The sequence below is a fragment of the Callithrix jacchus genome, chromosome 9 (assembly GCF_049354715.1).
Source record: "Callithrix jacchus isolate 240 chromosome 9, calJac240_pri, whole genome shotgun sequence".
NCBI lineage: Eukaryota > Metazoa > Chordata > Mammalia > Primates > Cebidae > Callithrix > Callithrix jacchus.
In genome coordinates this window covers 62,943,647-62,964,181 of record NC_133510.1, presented here as the reverse complement: position 1 = coordinate 62,964,181, position 20,535 = coordinate 62,943,647, and the positions used below count along the sequence as shown (strand labels likewise).

Genomic DNA, 20,535 nt, shown 5'->3' with positions numbered 1-20,535 from the left:
AGAGAACTTTATAGACTGACTTAACAATTAAAAAAATTGTTAATTGATGGTGAGAACAGTCCTGTTTTATGAGGGGGATTTCTAATAAGGTAACAACTTAGAAGTTGTTAATTTTGCATTAGGAAGTCAAAGGATAAGAATGTCTTCTGGGTATAGGGAATAAAAAATTGGCCATAGCCTTAAAAGAGATTTTACGACTCACCTAAATATAAACATCACTAGTAGCCACTTGTAGTCCCAGCTACTTGAGAAGCTAAAGTGGGAGGATTGCTTCAGTCCGAGAGTTCAAGTTCAGCCTGGGCAACATAGGGAGACCCTGTCTTTCAAAAAATAAATAAAATAGACTGAGCAGGAACCCACATCCAGGAACAGAGCCCTTTGCTCCTCCCTCATAATGAATGGAGACCAGAAATCAGATGTTTATGCACAAGAAAAGCAGGATTTCATTCAGCACTTCTCCCAGATCGTTAGAGTGCTGACTGAGGATGAGATGGGGCACCCAGAGACAGGAGATGCTATTACCCAGCTCAAGGAGGTCCTGGAGTACAACGCCATTGGAGGCAAGTATCACTGGGGTTTGACAGGTAGTAGCGTTCCAGGAGCTGGTGGAGCCAAGTAAACAGGATGCTGGTAGTCTCCAGCGGGCCCTCCAGTTACAACCACATTATGGGCTGGTGTGTGGAACGGCTGCAAGCTTTCTTCCTGGTGGCGGATGACATGGAGTCATTCCTCACCCGCTGGGGACAGATCTGCTGGTATCAGAAGCCACATGTGGGTTTGGATGCCATCAATGATGCTATCCTTCTGGAAGCATGTATCTACCGCCTACTGAAGCTCTACTGCTGGGAGCAGCCCTATTACATGAACCTGATCGAGCTCTTCCTGCAGAGTTCCTATCAGACTGAGATTGGGCAGACCCTGGACCTCATCACAGCCCCTCAGGACAATGTGGATCTCGACATATTCACTGAAAAGGGATACAAATCCATTGTCAAGTACAAGATGGCTTTCTACTTCTATCTTCCTGTAGCTGCAGCCATGTACATGGCAGGAATTGATGGTGAGAAGGAGCATGCCAATGTCAAGAAGATCTTGCTGGAGATAGAGTTCTTTCAGATTCAGGATGATTACCTTGACCTCTTTGGTGACCCCAGTGTGACTGGCAAAGTTGGCACTGACATCCAGGGTAAAAAATGCAGCTGGCTGGTGGTCCAGTGTCTGCAATGGTCCACTCCAGAACAGCGCCAGATCCTGAAGGAAAATTATGGGCAGAAGGAGGCTGAGAAGGTGGCCGGAGTGAAGGCATTATATGAGGTGCTGGATCTGCCGGCAGTGTTCTTGAAGTATGAGGAAGATAGTTACAACCACATTATGGGTCTCATTGAACAGTACGCAGCACCTCTGCCCCCAGCTATCTTTCTGGGGCTTGCGCGCAAAATCTACAAGCAGAAAAAGTGACCTAGAGACTGCAAGGGCAGAGAGGAGGCTCTCAATAAATTATTGTGTTAAAAAAAAAAAATAGGGCTGGGCGCGGTGGCTCACGCCTGTAATCCCAGCACTTTGGGAGGCTGAGGTAGGTGGATCACGAGGTCAAGAGATCGAGACCATCCTGATCAACATGGTGAAACCCTGTCTCCACTAAAAATACAAAAAATTAGCTGGGCATGGTGGCACGTGCCTGAAATCCCAGCTACTCAGGAGGCTGAGGCAGGAGAATTGCCTGAACCCAGGAGGCGGAGGTTGCGGTGAGCTGAGATCACGCCATTGCACTCCAGCCTGGGTAACAAGAGCGAAACTCCGCCTCTAAATAAATAAATAAATAAATAAATGGCCGGGCTTGGTGGCTCACGCCTATAATCCCAGCACTTTGGGAGGCTGAGGCGGGTGGATCACAAGGTCAAGAGATTGAGACCATCCTGGTCAACAAGATGAAACCCTGTCTCTACTAAAAATACAAAAATTAGCTGGGCATGGTGGTGTGCGCCTGTAGTCCCAGCTACTTGGGAGGCTGAGGCAGGAGAATTGCTTGAACCCGGGAGGCAGAGGTTGCGGGAGCCGAGATCGTGCCATTGCACTTCAGTCTGGGTAACAACAGTGAAACTCCGTCTCAAAATAAACAAATAAATAAATAAAATAATTTTAAAAATTACTTATGTTTTAGGCCAAGCATGGTGACTCACGCCTGTAATTTCAACATTTTGGGAGGCCAAGGTGGGAGGATGGTTTGAGGCCAGGAGTTCAAAACCTGCCTCGGTGGCTGCATGCAATACTAATACCTGTAATCCCAGCATTTTGGGAGGCTGAAGTGGGTGGATCATCTGATGTCAGGAGTTCAAGACCAGCCTGGCCAACATGGTGAAACCCCCTCTTTACTAAAAAATAGAAAAAATAACTCGGCGTGGGGGTACACGCCTGCAGTCCCAGCTATTTGGGAGGCTGAGGCAGGAAAATCACTTGAACCCAGGAGGCAGAGGATGCAGTGAGCCGAGATCATGCCATTGCACTCCAGCTTGGGCAACAAGAGTGAAACTGTCTCAAAAAAAGAAGTGTAGCCTATTTGTTTGGTTTAGTTTGGTTTGGCAGTATGGAAAGAGTTTCAAAATGAGTACTGTAGTTTTTGCTGAGTTTTCTCATATTGTTTTTCTTTTTTTGAGATGGAGTTTCACTCTTGTTGCCCATGCTGTGCAATGGCACAATCTCGGCTCACTGCAACCTCTGCCTCCCAAGTAGCTGGGATTATAGACGCATGCCATCATGCCTGGCTAATTTTGTATTTTTAGTAAAGATGGGGTTTCTCCATATTGATAAGGCTGGTCTCGAACTCCCAACCTCAGGGGATCTAACCGTGTTGGCCTTCCAAAGTCCTGGGATTACAGGCATGAGCTACCGCACCTGACCAGGTTGGTTTTTTTGAAACAATATCTCTCTGTAGCCCAAGCCAGAGTACATGGGCAGGATCATGGTTCACTGCAGCCTCCAACTTCTGGACTCAAGTGATCTTCCCACTTCAGCATCCTGAGTTGCTCGGACTACACTGGTGAACCGTCATGCCTGAGTTTTCTCATATTCTGGGGTTTTTTGTTACAGTTGTTGTTCAAACAAAATGTCTCAGATATTTATTACCGAACCAGCCTACATGCTAGTGCACAGCATATCAAGAGAAAAAACATTTCCCAATAAAGCATATCTGACTGTCTATATATTTTCAGCTTGATGTGGTAAGATTATAGTGATCTTGATATAGCAAAAATGTGTGCCATCTCATGTACAATTTTTTTTTTTGAGGTGGAGTTTCACTCTTGTTACCCAGGCTGGAGTGCAATGGCACGATCTCCGCTCACCGCAACCTCTGCCTCCTGGGTTCAGGCAATTCTGCTGCCTCAGCCTCCTGAGTAGCTGGGACTACAGGCATGTGCCACCATGCCCAGCTAATTTTTTGTATTTTTAGTAGAGACGGGGTTTCACCATGTTGACCAGGATGGTCTTGATCTCTTGACCTCGTGATCCACCCGCCTCAGCCTCCCAAATTGCTGGGATTACAGGCGTGAGCCACCGCGCCCAGCCCTCATGTACAATTTCTTATAGACTCAGCTCGATTCTTCTCCAATGTCTCCTTTTGTAGTAGTACCTTATTTTATTGTAAGTTTTCATCCAAATCCACTGGGAAATGGGATGACTTTGCTTTTGTTTCTTGGCCAGCAATCACTTGATCCTTAAAGTCTCTTGAGGCAACATGGCAAGAAAGAGAGTGAATCACATACACCACAATTGCAGAGAAAAGAGAAAGCTCATATTCTGAGTTTTGGTTTGGTGCTATCAATGTGTCTTGGGCCAGCATCAACATAAACATCTTTACAGGAAAGAAGAGCCTTTTATTTATTTATTTTTTTTTGAGACGGAGTTTCACTCTTTACCCAGGCTGGAGTGCAATGGCGCGATCTCGGCTCACTGCAACCTCCGCCTCCTGGGTTCAGGCAATTCTCCTGCCTCAGTCTCCTGAGTAGCTGGGATTACAGGCACGCGCTACCGTGCCCAGCTAATTTTTTTTTTGTATCTTTAGTAGAGACGGGGTTTCACCATGTTGACCAGGATGGTCTCGATCTCTTGACCTCGTGATCCACCCGCCTTGGCCTCCCAAAGTGCTGGGATTACAGGCGTGAGCCACTGCACCCGGCCTAAGAAGAGCCTTTTAAAAGCTATTTACCTATAAAAATGAAATGTATCGAAATATTTTTAAAATGGTCTGCTGCCAGGCACAGTGGCTTACACCTGTAATCCCTGTACTTTGGGAGGCTGAGATGGGTGGATCACTTGAGGCCAAGAGCTCGAGACAGTCTGGCCAATGTGGCAAAACCCTGTCTCTCCTAAAAATACAAAAATTAGCTGGGTGTGGTGATACATGGCTTTACTGCCAGCTACTTGAGAGGCTGAGGCAGGAGAATTGCTTGAACCCTGAAGGCGGAGGTTGCGGTGAGCCAAGATCAATTGTGCCATTGCACTCCAGCCTGGGTAACAAGAGCGAAACTCTGTCTTGAAAAAAAAAAAAGTTTGTTGTATATATTAAAAATTTAGCTGTAATGTAATGGAGAAAATGTTAAAAATACAAAAATTTTAAAAATGAAACAAAAAAAATACAAAAATTAGCTGAGCATGGTGGTGTGTGCTTGTAATGCCAGCTACTCTGGAGGCTGAGGCAGGAAAATTGCTTGAACTGGGGACCCAGGAGGCAGAGGTTGAAGTGAGCCATCTCTGGTGGCATGCACCTGTAGTTGTAGCTACTTAGGAGGCTGAGGTGGGTGGATCATTTGAGCCCAGGAGGTCAAGGTTGAAATGAGCTGAGATCATGCCATGTACTGCAGCTTGGGTGACAGAGACACTATGTCAAAAAAAAAAGCACCTATTTTTTCAGTCTCTGTTCTTCTTCTTTTTTTTTTTTTTGAGACGGAGTTTTGTTCTTGTTAACCAGGCTGGAGTGCAATGGCGCGATCTCGGCTCACTGCAGCCTCCGCCTCCTGGGTTCAAGCAATTCTCCTGCCTCAGACTCCCGAGTAGCTGGGACTACAGGTGTGCGCCACCATGCTCAGCTAATTTTTATATATTTTTTTAGTAGAGACGGGGTTTCGCCATGTTGACTAGGATGGTCTCAATCTCTTGACCTCATGATCCACCTGCCTCGGCCTTCCAAAGTGCTGGGATTATAGGCGTGAGCCACCACGCTGGAACTGAGTCTCTGTTCTTTTTTTGAGACAGAGTTTAGATCTTGTCACCCAGGCTGGAGTGCAGTGGCTTACTGCATTCTCTGCCTCTTGGGTTTAAGCATTTTTCTGTGTCAGCCTCCTGAGTAGCTAGGATTACAGTCGCCTGCCACCACATCCAGCTAATTTTTGTATTTTTAGTAGAGACTGTGTTTCACCATGCTGGCTATAGACTGGTCTCAAACTCTGGACCTCAGTGATCCGCCCACCTCAGCCTCCCGAAGTGCTGGGATTATAGGTGTGAGCCACCTTGCTTGGTCCTCAATCTCTGTTCTTGATCTCCCTCTCTTTTTTGACAGGAGTCTCGCTCTATTGTTCAGGCTAGAGAGCAATGATGGGATCTCAGCTCACTGCAACCTCTGCCTCCTGGGTTCAAGCGATTTTCCTGCCTCAGCCTCCTGAGTAGCTGGGATTACAGGTGTGTGCCACCATGCTCAGCTAATTTTTTTGTATTTTTAGTAGAGACGGGTTTCACCATGTTGACCAGGATGGTCTCAATCTCTTGACCTCGTGATCCACCCGCCTCGGCCTCCCAAAGTGCTGGGATTACAGGCATGAGCCACCGTCCCCGGCTTTTTTTTTTTTTTTTTGAGTTGGGGTTTCGCTGTTGTTACCCAGGCTGGAGTGCAATGGCACTATCTTGGCTCACCACAACCTCCGCCTCCTGGGTTCAAGCAATTCTCCTGCCTCAGCCTCCAGAGTAGCTGGGACTACAGGCGCGCACCACCATGCCCAGCTAATTTTTGTATTTTTAGTAGAGATGGGGTTTCACCTCGTTGACCAGGATGGTCTCAATCTCTTGACCTCATGATCCACTCACCTCGGCCTCCCAAAGTGCTGGGACTATAGGCGTGAGCCACCGCGCCTGGCCAATTTTTGTATCTTTAGTAGAGACAAGGTTTCACCATGTTGGCCAGGCTGGTCTCGAACTCCTGACTTCAAGTGATCCACCTGCCTTGGGCTCCCAAAGAGGTGGGATTACAGGCATAAGCCACCTCGAAGGTTTGTTCTTGATCTCTTTGGAGTGTTACCACAGAAGGGTCCCAATTCAGACCCCAAGAGAGGGTTCTTGGGCCTCAAGCAAGAAAGAATTCAGGGGAGTCCCTATGGTAAAGTGAAAGCAAGTTTATTAGGAAAGTAAAGAAATAAAAGAGGAGGCTGAGGCAGGAGAATTGCCTGATCCCAGGAGGCGGAGGTTGTGGTGAGCTGAGATTGCGCCATTGTACTCCAGCCTGGGTAACAAGAGCGAAACTCCGTCTCAAAAAAAAGAAATAAAAGAATGGCTACTCCATAGCCAGAGCAGCCCCAAGGGCTACTGGTTGACTATTTTTATGGTTATTATTATATGCTAAACAAGGGATGGATTATGAGTTTTCTGGGAAAGGCATGGGCAATCCCCCTCCCAATTGAGGGCTCCTTCCCTTTTTAGACTCATTGGGTAACTTGCTGCCTTTCCGTGGCATCTGTAAACCCTCAGGGTGCTGGAGGGAGTGTCTTTTAGCATGCTAATGAATTATAAGTATATAATGAGCAGTGAGGATGCCCAGAAGTCACTTTATCACCTTGGTTTTGTTGTTTCTTGGCCAACTTCTTTACTGCATACTGGTTTTTTTTCAGCAAAGTCTTTGTGACCTCTATCTTGTGCCAACCTCCTATTTCATCCTGTGACATAGAATTCCTGATTTCCTGGGAATGCAGCCCAGGAGGTTGAGATGGGAAGATTGCTTGAGCCTAGGAGTTTGAGACCAGCCTGGACAACGTGGGGAGAGCCTGTCGCTATAAAATATAAGAAATGAGCCCGGTGTGGTATATGGTGATGCTGGGATTACAGGCATGAGTCATTGTGCCTGGCCTAGTGGACACACTTGGCTCAAGTGATCCACCTGCATTGGCCTCCCAAAGTGCTGGGATTACAGCCTCTTTTTATCCAGCCCCTACTGAAGATGGAATTGCTCTGGTTCAAAGGCCTCTGACAAGTGTTTGACATAAATGACCAACCATTCCTTTTTTTCTGAAAAGGGTGTCTTCTGTTTGTTTGCTTGTTTATTTATTTTTTAAGACGGGGTTTCACCATGTTGATCAGGCTGGTCTTGAACTCCCGACTTCAGGTGATCCGCCCTGTGCTGGGATTACAGGCGTGAGCCACCATGCCCGACTATTTATTTATATTTTGAGACAGGGTCTCACCCAGGCTGGAGTGCAGTGGCACCATCTCGGCTCACTGCAACCTCTGCCTCTTGGGTTCAAGTGATTATTCCACCTCAACCTCCCAAGTAGCTGGGAGTACAGGCACACGCCACCACACCCAGGTAATTTTTGTATTTTCAGTAGAGACAGGGTTTCACCATGTTGTCCAGGCTGGTCTCGAACTCCTGGCCTAAGGTGATCTACCGGCCTCGGCCTCCCAAAATGCTACGATTACAGGTGTGAGCCACCACACCTGTCCTTATTTATTTATTATTATTTTTTGAGACAGGGTCTCACTCTGTCACCCAGGCTGAAGGGCAGTGGCTCGATCTCAGCTCACTGCAACCTCCACCTCCTGGGTCAAGTGATTCTCCTACCTCAGCCTCCTGAGTAGCTGTGATTACAGTCATGTGCCATCACACCCAGCTAATTTTTGTTTGTTCGTTTGTTTTTTTGAGGTGGAGTCTCACTCTGTGCTGGGAAAAAGGCTGAGGCATGACCTTGTTTATCTGGCACAGGATGGGAGTTAATGGAAGACCATGCTCCGTGCTCAAAGTAAGGAAGACCTTTTTGAAGCACCAGAATGTGGTCAGACTTGCTGGCTGTAGCTGCAGGCTTTTCCCTATCTGTTAACTGATTGTATCTAAAGTAGAGCATTTTCTGTACCTTCAAAGGAAATGCCAAACCGCCACAGCTATTGATCATCTGCTTGATGTTTCTTTTTTACCCTACCCCATACCTGAACACATGCTTCTTTGTTTAAACATTCCGTAAATAGTGTGGGTTTCCAGTGCTGGGGCCTTGGCATCCTCTTTTCCCCTCCACCCACTGGGAGCCCATCTTCATGCACTCTTACTCTTGCCACTTAATTTCTTTTTTGATTTTTTTTTTTTTTTTTTTAATAAAGACAGGGTTTTGGCCGGGCGGGGAGGCTCAAGCCTGTAATCCCAGCACTTTGGGAGGCCAAGGCGGGTGGATCACGAGGTCAAGAGATCGAGACCATCCTGGTCAACATGGTGAAACCCTGTCTCTACTAAAAATACAAAAAAAAATTAGCTGGGCTTGGTGGCACGTGCCTGTAATCCCAGCTACTCTGGAGGCTGAGGCAGGAGAATTGCCTGAACCCAGGAGGCAGAGGTTGTGGTGAGCCGAGATCGTGCCATTGCACTCCAGCCTGGGTAACAAGAGCGAAACTCCGTCTCAAAAAAAAGAAAAAAAAAAAAAAAAGACGGGGTTTTGTCCGACCTACCCTCTGCGGGAAGACTGAGCTCGTTCGGAAAAAACCGGACCGCAGGCTAGAGGAAATTCCTTAAGTTCAGGATTTATTGAGAGGAAAGAGCCTCCAGGCGGACTAGCCCGGAGGAAGAGGAGAATGGCCGTGCCGCTCAGAGTGGCAGGGTTGTTTTATAGGGGGCTGAAGGGCTGGGGGGTGGGGAAGCCAAAAGCCGAGGTGGTGGGCAACTGTTGGTCAGTTTGAACTGCTGGGCGGGAAGCTGGGCGGCGGGAAGCTGGGCGGCGGGAAGCTGGGCAGCGGGAGGGCTAGGGCCGGTATGTAAAGTGAGAGATAAGGGAGCCTCTTTGTGGGGGAGGGAAAGAGAGAGAGAGAGAGCTTTCGCGGTAGGGGCAGAGTTTTCTAAACATTCCCGACTCCTTAAAGAAAAGAAAAAGAGGGGGTCAGGGGCGTCGGTTGTCTCTCTGGCTACTTCCTGCTGACAAGGGTCGACGGGGGGTTCTGAAGAGGTTTCTTTTCCTAAGGAGCCTGGATGTTCGGGGAGAGGTCTGTTTCTTGCACTCGTTCAGGGTAGGGTTGGAGCAGCATCTGGTGGATGGTGACTCGAGTCAGTTCTTGAAAGCGCCGCTGTAGGAACTGTAGAAAGCAAGGAGCAATAAGTAAGATTAGGCAAACGGCTACTAGGGGCCCAAGCAACGGGGACAAGAGGGTATACATAGAGGAAGACCACCATGCTGTGGCTTCAGCCGAGAACTTCTGACTCTGCAGGTTAGTTTTGAGTTTCTGGAGGCTCTCGATTCGGGTTTCTACTAGGCCGGATTCATTGATGTAGTAACAGCACTCTTCTTGTAGGAAGACACAGGTCCCTCCTCGTTCAGCAGTGAGCAGGTCCAGGGCTCTTCGGTTCTGCAAGGCAACTTGGGCAACTGAGGTGATCTGTCGTTGGAGTGATGCTAAAGACTCAGTAGAGTCATCAATAGCCGCTTGGAGTTGTGAGGTCAGTCGGGCTATGGCCAGGTGAGAGTGGACTAGTGCCCCTCCTCCTAATCCTGCTGCAAGTGCTGAACCAGCAAGGGAGACTCCAACGGCAATGGGTAGGAAGGCAGCTCGTCGGGTGCAGCGATGGGGAGTTTGCAGCATCTGGAATTCGGCTGGGGAATATATAGTGAGTCGAGGGACTAGGGTTACCGGGAGGCATAAAAGAGATGAGGAAAGGCCAATGTAGAGAGTTTTTGTTAAGGTCTTGTTACACCCGAGAAACGTTCCTCGTGGGGCTGTTATATTAGTGGTTACCCGTATAGTTCTGTTACAGCTAGGGAAGTTTTGGCCTAGGGAATAGCACACAGGTAGCTGTTCAAAATCAGGTGGAGTGTAGAGATCGACTTCCCTGACGGGGGAGAAGGAAGAAGTTGAGGCTGAAAGGTTGAGAGGGATGGGCTAAGGGACTGCAACAAAGGGAGTCTGTCCTAAGAAGGCACACATGAGGCATGAGGTTAGGTCAGTTAGTCCTGAGAGGTTAGCTAACTTGATTCCTTCTTGGAGAAAGGTTAACCAGGAAAACGGAGGCGAATGTGGTTGCAATTGGTCATTCAGAGATTTTTCTTGTAGGCTAATGTCAGAGTGGACTTGGTGGACCGTACGTACGTATGCCCGCCAGATGTACAGGTGGGAAGAGGGATATTTGGTATCTATGTGGTCATACACGGCAGCTTTCTGGGGGCTTTTCCACCGATTGTCCCAGGGGTCAGGTATGAGAAGGGAATACCGTGTAGAACGTATTGGTGTTTCCTTCTCCATCTACATCTGGGATGATTTTGAGCTGAGATCGGGCAGGTACTGTGGACTCGATAGCTATATGTAGTCGACAGTTCATCCAAGTACATCCCATGCAGGAGCGCCAAGGAGTATTATTGCATGCTCCTGATGGTTGGTCATGGTTGAAGCACATGAGAGGTATAGTAGTATGGACGTTGCGGAATTTGGTGAAGTTCAGTTATATGGCACTTTGGCATCTGGCTGCGGGGCAGTCGGAAGTTGCAAGAAGGTGGTTGTGGCTGTATGGGGGGGTATTACAGATGAAGGTGGTTTTGGTATAGTTTTCAGTTAGGAAGAATCTCCATCTGTAGGGGGTGTGGCTGCTAGGCCCTGGTAAGTTTGACAGATAAAGGGCCAGTAGAAACAGCCTTCCAGCATAAGGAGGGTCCATGAGGGGCCTTTTTTACCCGAGAGAGGTGAACCCAAGATGGGATTTCAGCAATTGTTATAGCTGATGGAGTGGTAAGGAGGACTGTGTATGGTCCTTCCCACTTGGGTGCGAGGGGCTTTGGGGAGAGGGACCTGATAAGAACTGAGTCCCCGGGGGAGACTTTCTGTGTATTTTCAGATGGCTGGGTGGGTTGGGGAAGAGAAGCGTTGGCGTGTTCTCGGAGAAGGCTGCGAAGGAGAGTAAAGTAGGGGAGATAGCTGTCTAGAGGAGTAGTCTCTGGCGGTGGGGGAGTTGAAAGTAGGAAGGGGCAACCATACAGCAGCTCAAATGGGCTAAGCTGTGATGGGCCCCGGGGGCCTGCTCTTAACCTGGTGAGGGTGATAGGAAGTAAGGTTACCCAGGATTGGCAGAGCTCAAGCATGAGCTTAGTCAGATGCTCCTTTATTAGGCCATTGGCCCGTTCCACCTTACCAGAGGACTGAGGATGGTAGGCAGCGTGTAGCTTCCACTGAATTCCTAGAGAGATAGAAACGGCATTAGTGACTTTGGAGATAAAGGCTGGGCCGTTGTCTGACTGTATGGTGGCTGGGAGTCCAAAGCGTGGGATGATGTCTTGAATGAGATGAGTGGCTACTGTCCCGGCAGACTCAGAGGCTGTGGGACTCTTTCAATACAGCCTGAAAAAGTGTCAGCAATGGTTAGCAGATACCGGTACTGTTTGTGCTTTGGCATATGGGTGAAATCAATTTGCCAGTCTTGGCCAGGTAGGAACCCGCGTAGCTGATGAAGCTGGCGCCGGGGATGACAGGAACCCTGGGAATTAGTTTTCGCGCAGATAGTACATGAGGACTGGACTTCCTGTATGGTACTGAGGAGATGGTGAGGGTGAAAAAGTGGGTTGAGGAATTGGTATAAGGCTTTAGGCCCAATGTGGAGTGAATTATGGATGTCTTGGATTATCTGGTACCTTTGCTTTTCAGGGAGGATGAGGAGGTTATGCTTGAAGGCCCAGTCATCCTTGAACCGTACCTCGGGGGTAGACTGGAGGGCCTGGAGTTCTGAGGCAGAGTATTGAGGGCTAGGAGAAAAAGGCTGTGTGGGCTGGCGGTGGGGAAGGTTATGACGGCCTTCAGCTTTGAAAGGATGTCTCGCCCCAGAAGGGGAACTGGGCAGGTGGGGATTACTAAAAAGGAGTGGGTGAATGGAGTGGAGTTATATGAGCACATGAGTGGTGGGGTTTGGTAGGGGATACTCGGGGTCCCATCGATTCCCATGACTAAGACCTGGGAAGGGGTGAGATGGCCAGAATAAGAAGGAAGTGCAGAGTAGGTAGCCCCCATGTCTTGTGACCCTAGGCTCGGCGAGGGTAACCGGAGTCGGAAAGCCAGGGCCCCGCTAGTCGTCTAGCAGCCCTAGTAGACTGGGGAACGGAGCTCCCTCAGAGGTCGGCTCCTGGCAAGCAGGCTCCTCCCTACTGAAGGTGACTGCTGGCTGCGTAACGCCAGTGTGTCTGTTTTGAGGAACCGGCACCCTGGGGAAGCTGGGGCAGTCTGACTTCCAGTGTCCCGGGAGCCGACAGATAGGGCAAGGCTGAGTTGGTGGCCGTGGTTGTGGACAGGCTTGGGACCAGTGTCCTTCCTTTCCACATTTGAAACATGCCCCTGGAGGGGCATGGGTTTCGGCCTTGGGCTTCTGGTTCCCTGCCGGCCTTAGAGCTGCCACTAGGGCTTGGGTCTGGAGGGCAGCCTTCTGCTTCATGCGAGTTTGGCGGGCAGCCTCAGCCGCATCTTCCCTAGCATTGAATACTTTAAAGGCCATTTTTACCAGGTCTTGGATGGGAGTCTCTGGCCCCTCTTCTGCTTTCTTTAGTTTCTTTCTTATGTCGGGTGCTGATTGGGAGATAAAATGGGAGGCTAATACAGTGGCCCCGTTTTGGGAGGCTGGATCTAGTCGAGTGTACCGGACTAGGGCTTCTTATGTTTGAGTGAGGTATTGGAATTCTTTAATATAGGTGGACGGGTCGGCTGAGAAGGATCCTAAACATTTCTCAATTTGGGACAGGTCTTGGAGTGAGAAAGGAACATGGACCCTGATTAAACCTTCTGCGCCTGCTACTTCTCGGAGTGGGGCCAGGATAGCTGGCTGGTGGGAGCGGGTGTGGGCCGCCACCGGAGAGGCAAGAGGAAGTGCGGCCTCTGAGGGAGGGGGCTCGGAGGGAGTAGAGGGAGAGCGAGGCATGGCCTCTGAGGTAGGAGGTGCAGAGGGAGTGGGGGAAGGGCGTGCCGTTGATGGCGACTGGTTGCTGAGATTGGCAGGAGAGGACAGATGTTCAGGCAGATCCTCCGGTGAGGAGTAGGGAGGGGGAGAGGTAGTGGAGGAAGATTTACGGGGGGTTCGAGATAAGAGGATTTGGTAGGTGGAGCAGGAAGAACATAGGTCGGGGTGGGTACGGAGGTCCCAAAAAGCCTGGACGTAAGGAATTTCATTGTCCTTGCCCGCGCGGCGACAAAAATTGTCGAGATCTCGGAGGGTGTTGAAATCAAAAGTGCCAGTCGGGGGCCAATGTGACTGGTTACTGAGTTTGTATTGGGGCCAAGCCACCTGGGACAGGAAAATAAGCTTTTTCTTTCTGAGGGTTTGGGAATATCCCAATTTGGTAAAATTCTCAGCAAGCACCCAAGGGGGGTGCTCAGAGGTATTTTGGACTCCGAATTTCCCATGGCAGGCGCAGCTACAGACTCTCCGGCGCGGATGGGCAGATGCAACGAAAAGGCGTCCCCGTTCATTGCAAATTCCCCGGAGTACAATTAAGTACGGAAAGGGAAGCCGTCAGAGGGGCGTCCCCCGTCTGGCGGCTGTCCCTCGGAAGGCTCCTGGAGCCGGAATGGAAGACTACCTTGGCTCGGCCGAGACTAGGCAAGGAGTCCGTGCGGAACGCCGGAGAGGGAGCAACTGCACCGTGCCGTAGGAAGAGGAGACGGGAAGCGGGGGAAGGCAAAGCAAGAAAAACTTGGCTTACCTTAATCGGAACGTGGAGGTGGCAGGGCCAGTGTTGGGTAGGTCGGGGAGGGGGGCCGTGGCCGGGCCAACGGCCCCAGCTCCCGGGTTTCGGCACCATCTGTCCGACCTACCCTCTGCGGGAAGACTGAGCTCATTCGGAAAAAACCGGACCGCAGGCTAGAGGAAATTCCTTAAGTTCAGGTTTTATTGAGAGGAAAGAGCCTCCGGGCGGACCAGCCGGGAGGAAGAGGAGAATGGTCGCGCTGCTCAGAGGGGCAGGGTTGTTTTATAGGGGGCTGAAGGGCTGGGGGGTGGGGAAGCCAAAAGCCGAGGTGGTGGGCAACTGTTGGTCAGTTTGAACTGCTGGGCGGGAAGCTGGGCGGCGGGAAGCTGGGTGGCGGGAGGGCTAGGGCTGGTATGTAAAGTGAGAGATAAGGGAGCCTCTTTCTGGGGGAGGGAAAGAGAGAGAGAGCTTTCGCGGTAGGGGCAGAGTTTTCCAAACAGGTTTCACCATGTTGGTCAGGCTGGTCTTGAACTCCTGACTTCAGGTGATCTGCCCGCCTTGGCGTCCACAGTGCTTGGATTATAGGCGTGATCCACGGAACCCAGCCTTTTTTTTTTTTTAAGAGACAGGGTTTTACCCTGTTGGTCAGGCTGGTCTCGAACTCCCGACTTCAGGTGATCCACCCGTCTCGGCCTCCCAAAGTGCTGGGATTACAAGCATGAGCCACCATGCCTGGCCTTTGTCTTTTACTTTCTTTGTCTCCACCGACCCTTGTTACTTCTTAGGTTGTGTCTGGGCTGGTCCCCAACAACTCTGTTGCCCAGACTGGAGTGTAGTGGCATGATCTTGGCTCACTACAACTTCCACCTCCTGGGTTCAAATGACTCTCCTGCCTCAGCCTCCTGAGTAGCTGGGACTACAGGCACGTACCGCCATGCCCAGTTAATTTTTGTATTTTTAGTAGAAACGGGGTTTCACCATGTTGACCAGGCTGCTCTTGAACTCTTGACCTCCTGATTTGCCCGCCTCAGCCTCCCAAAGTGCTGGGATTACAGGCGCAAGCCACTGCGCCAAGCTAATTTTGTATTTTTTAGTAGAGACAGAGTTTCTCCATGTTGGTCAGGCTAGTCTTGAGCTCCCGACTGACCTCAGGTGATCCACTGGCCTCAGACTCCCAAAGTGCTGAAATTATAGGTATGAGCCACCTTGCCTGGCCACACCTGGCTCATTTTTGTATTTTTTGTGGAGAGAGGTTTCACCAAGTTGCCCAGGTTGGTCTAAAACTTCTTGACTCAAGTGATCCACCTGTGTTGGCCTCCCAAAGTGCTGGGATTACAGGCATAAGCCACTGTGCCTGGTCCTCCCTCAGTTTTTTAAAGGTGAAATTATTCATCTCTGCTTGCCTAGGTGGGAGAATCTTGAAGGAAAGAGAGAGTATAATCTTACTTATCATTGTAAATATTTTTTTCTTTTTGAGACAGTCTTGCTCTATCGCCAGGCAATAGGCTGGGGTGCAATGGCGTGATCTCGGCTCACTGCAACCTCCACCTCCTGGGTTCAAGCAGTACTTCTGCCTCAGCCTCTGGAGTAGCTGGGACTACAAGCGCGAGCCACCACGCCCAGCTAATTTTTTTTTTAAACAAATTAAAAAAAAAAAACTTCTTTCTTTTAATAAAAAAATTTTTATTTCAGGCCGGGCGTGGTGGCTCATGCCTATAATCCCAGCACTTTGGGAGGCTGAGGCAGGTGGATCACAAGGTCAAGAGATCGAGACCATCCTGGTCAACAAGGTGAAACCCCGTCTCTACTAAAAATACAAAAATTAGCTAGGCATGGTGGTGCACGCCTGTAGTCCCAGCTACTCGGAAGGCTGAGGCAGGAGAATTGCTTGAACCCAGGAGGCGGAGGTTGCGGTGAGCTGAGATCGCGACATTGCACTCCAGTCTGGGTAACAACAGTGAAACTCTGTCTCAAAAAAAAAAAGAAAAAAATTTTTCTTTCTTTCTTTCTTTCTTTTTTTTTTTTTTTAAGAGTCGGGTTTCACCATGTTGGTCAGGCTGGTCTTGAACTCCTGCCTCAGGTGATCCGCCTGCCTTGGCCTCCCAAAGTGCTGGCATTACAGGTGTGAGCCACCATGCCCGGCTTCCCATTGTAAATTACATCCCATCACTAGTTGTCTGCATTTCTGTGGTAGCTTTACCAGGGGTGTCGTGGCCTTCCTGGGCCACGTTAGAAGAATTGTCTTGGGCCACAATAAAATACACTAACTAATGAGCTAAAACAAAAAAAATCACAAAAGAATCTTTTTATTTTTTTATTTTCTCATTTTTTTTTCCTTCCTTTTCTTTCTTTCTTTCTTTCTTTTTTTTTTTTTTAAAACGGGGTTTCACCATGTTGTTCAGGCTGGTTTTGAACTCCCGAACTCAGGTGATCTGCCTGCCTTGGCCTCCAAAGTGCTTGGATTACAGGCGTGAGCAACTATACCCGGCCAAAAGAATCTTATAATTTTGTATTTTTTGAGACAGAGTCTCACTCTGTCACCCAAGCTAGAGTGCAGTAGTGCCATCTTGGCTCACTGCAACCTTCGCTTCCCAGGTTCAAGTGATTGTCCTGCCTCAGCCTCCCGAGTAGCTGGGATTACAGGCATGAGCCACCACGTCCGGCTGGTTTTGTATTTTTACTAGAGATAAGTTTCTCCATCTTGGTCTGGCTAGTCTTGAACTCCCGACCTCAGGTGATCCGCCCGCCTCAGCCTCCCAAAGTGCTGGGATTATAGGCGTGAGCCACTGCGTCCACCTGACTTTTTGTTTTGTTTTTGAGATGGAGTTTTGCTCTGCCGCCCATGCAGGAGTGCAATTAATCAATTTCGGCTCACTGAAACCTCTGCATTTCGGCTTCAAGTGATTCTTTCTCAGCCTTAAGAGTAGCTGAGATTACAGGTGCCTGACCCCAGCCTCGGCTAATTTTTGTGTTTTTAGTAGAGATGGGGTTTTTACCATGTTGGCCAGGCTGGTCTCAAGCTCCTGACCTCAAGTGATCCGCCCGCCTCAGCCTCCCAAAGTGCTGGGATTACAGACTTGAGCCACCGCACCGGCCCCAAGTGACTCTCAAGGACTGGAGACACAGGCTATTATGAATTGCTAACCACAGTCGCTTAGTCTCCATTTTAAATAACAAAAGAGGAAATTCTTCACTCCCTGACCAACTCTCCATCACACAGTTGGCCAAGAGCAGTTAGCTACTTTCATCCTTAATTTGTGTCCTTTGGGAGTTGCTGCTTTCTTAGAGTCATTAAATGCATGTAGGCAGTGTCTGTTTTGTTAAGCCAGATTTGTACCAAATGAAAAGGCAGAGAAAGATCTAATTTAATGAAGATTTATTTTATTTTTATTTTTATTTTTGAGATGGAGTTTCGCTCTTGTCACCCAGGCTGGAGTGCATGGCATGATCTCTGATTACTGCAACCCTGTGCCTCCTGGGTTCAAGGGATTCTCTAGCCTCAGCCTCCTAAGTAGCTGGGATTACAGGCACCTGCCATCATGCCTGGCTAATTTTTGTAGTTTTTTTTTTTTTTTTTTTTTTTTTTGAGACAGAGTCTCGAACTGTTGCCCAGGCTGGAGTGCAATGGCATGATCTTGGCTCACTGCCCACCTCCCGGGTTCAAGCTATTTTCCTGCCTCAACCTCCTGAGTAGCTGGGATTACAGGCACCTGCCACCATGTTTGGCTATAATTTTTGTATTTTTAGTAGAGACAAGGTTTCTTTTTTATTTTATTTTATTTTTTTTGAGACGGAGTTTCGCTCTTGCTACCCAGGCTGGAGTGCAATGGCACGATCTCGGCTCACCGCAACCTTCGCCTCCTGGGTTCAAGCGATTCTCCTGCCCTAGCTTCCCAAGTAGCTGGGACTACAGGCATGCGCCACCATGCCCAGCTAATTTTTGTATTTTTAGTAGAGACGGGGTTTCACCATGTTGACCAGGATGGTCTTGATCTCTGGACCTTGTGATCCACTCGCCTCGGCCTCCCAAAGTGCCCGGCTAATTTTGTATTTTTAGTAGAGACGGGGTTTCTCCATGTTGGTCAGACTGGTCTCGAACTCCCAATTTCAGGTGACCGCCTGCCACGGCCTCCTAAAGAGTTGGGATTACAGGCGTGAGCCACCATGCCCTGCCAAGAGCTGGTTGAAGATTTCTAAGAACTAGATCAACAAATCAGTGGGATTGTAAAAGCAACTCTTGGGACACAGGTCGGGAAATTTTGTCCTTAATTCAGAGATTAAAAATCCAGCAATTTCATTTTTGGGTATTGAAACAGTAGAAAATAAAATTTTAGGGTGGTTTAATCCTGTAATCCCAGCACTTTGGGAGGTTGAGGCAGGCGGATCACCTAAGACTGGGAGTTCGAGACCATCCTGACCAACATGGAGAAACCCCATCTCTACTAAAAAAATACAAAGTTAGCTGGGCATGGTGGTGGTCGCCTGTAATATCAGCTACTTGGGAGGCTGAGGCAGGAGAATCACTTGAACCTGGGAGGCAGAGGTTGTGGTGAGCTGAGATCATGCCATTGTGCCATTGCATTCCACTCTGAGCAACAAGAGTGAAACTCCGTCTCAGAAAAACCAAAAACAGGCCAGGAGTGGTAGCTCACATCTGTAATACCAGCACTTTGGGAGGCTGAGGTGGGTGGATCACAGGGTCAGGCGTTCGAGACCAACCTGGCCAATATGGTAAAATCCCATCTCTACTAAAAACACAAAAATTAGGCCGGGCGCGGTGGCTCACGCCTATAATCCCTGCACTTTGGGAGGCTGAGGCGGGTGGATCACAAGGTCAAGAGATTGAGACCATCCTGGTTAACAAGGTGAAACCCCGTCTCTACTAAAAATACAAAAATTAGCTGGGCATGGTGGTGCGCGCCTGTAGTCCCAGCTACTCCGGGAGACTGAGGCAGGAGAATTGCTTGAACCAGGAGGCGGAGGTTGCGGTGAGCTGAAATTGTGCCATTGCACTCCAGCCTGGGTAACAACAGCAAAACTCCGTCTCAAAACAACAACAACAAAAAATACCCACAGAAATTAGATGGGTGTGGTGGCATGTGCCTGTAGTCCCAGCTGCTCGGGGCGCTGAGGCAGGAGCATCGCTTGAACCTGGGAGGTGGAGGTTGTAGTGAGTGGAGATCACAGGACTGCACTCCAGCCTGGGCAAAAGAGGAGGCAGACTCCATCTAAAAAAAAAAAATTTAAGACAGGGTCTCTTGTCACTCAGGCTGGAGTGTAGTGGCAGGATCACGGCTCACCACAGGCTTGACCTCCTAGGCTGAGGTGATCACCTTCTCTGTCAGCTGGGACTCTAGGCACCTGCCACCACACTTGGGCTAATTTTTTTTTTCTATAGAGACAGGGTTTTGCTGTGTTGCTAAGGCTGGTTTGCAATTCTTGTGCTCAAGTAAGCTGCCCGTCTGGGCCTCCCAAAATGCTAGGATTACAAGCATAAACTGTGCGTGGCCTCATTGTGGTTCTGATTTGCATTTCCCTAGCACCCCCTCGCCCCTTTTTTTGAGATGGAATTTTGCCGGGCGCGGTGGCTCACGCCTATAATCCCAGCACTTTGGGAGGCTGAGGCAGGTGGATCACGAGGTCAAGAGATCGAGACCATCCCGGTCAACAAGGTGAAACCCCGTCTCTACTAAAAATAAAAAAATTAGCTGGGCATGGTGGCGTGCGCCTGTAGTCACAGCTACTTGGGAGGCTGAGGTAGAATTGCTTGAACCCAGGAGGTGGAGGTTGCGGTGAGCTGAGATCGCGCCATTGCACTCCAGCCTCGGTAATGAGAGCGAAACTCCATCTCAAAAAAAAGATGGTCTCGCTCTGTTGCTCGGGCTGGAGTGCAGTGCTGAGATCTCAGCTCACTGCAACCCCTGCCTCCTGGGTTCAAGCGATTCTCCTGCTTCAGTCTCCTGAGTAGCTGGGATTACAGGCACACGCCACCATGCCCAGCTAATTTTTATCTTTAGTAAAAACAGGGTTTCATCATGTTGGCCAGGCTGGTCTCACAACTACTGACCTGTGATCCTCCTGCCTTGGCCTCCCAGTGTTGGGATTACAGGTGTGAGCCATCATGCATTGCTTTTTTTTTTTTTTTGAGACAGTTTTCCTGTTGTTGCTCAGGCTGGAGTGCAATGTCCTGATCTAGGCTCACTGCAACCCCCACCTCCTGGATTGAGGCAATTCTCCTGCCTCAGCCTCCCAAGTAGTTGGAATTAGTTTTTCTTGGAATTCCTACATAGCTACCTGTAAACTAACTGTTATGTTCTAGTTTGCCTGCGACAATCCTGATTTTCATTTTCCTAATGTAATTATGGCTATCCTAACCAGAAGCTACTTTATAGATTAAAATGTCTGTAGAAAATATGCTTAAGAGCAGAAAGTTGCCGGGCGTGGTGGCTCAATCCTGTAATCCCAGCACTTCGGGAGGCTGAGGTGGGTGGATCACGAGGTCAAGAGATAGAGACCATCCTGGTCAACAAGGTGAAACCCCGTCTCTACTAAAAATACAAAAAAAAAATTTAGCTGGGCATGGTGGCGTGTGCCTGTAATTTTAGCTACTCAGGACGCTGAGGCAGGAGAATTGCTTGAACCCAGGAGGCGG

General features: G+C 49.2%; 1 pseudogene; it reads left to right on the top strand.

Annotated features, from left to right (window-relative positions):
• The first annotated feature begins 258 nt into the window (after window positions 1-258).
• LOC144577604 (farnesyl pyrophosphate synthase pseudogene) lies at window positions 259-1,567 on the top strand (annotated as a pseudogene).
• Window positions 1,568-20,535: the final 18,968 nt, after the last annotated feature.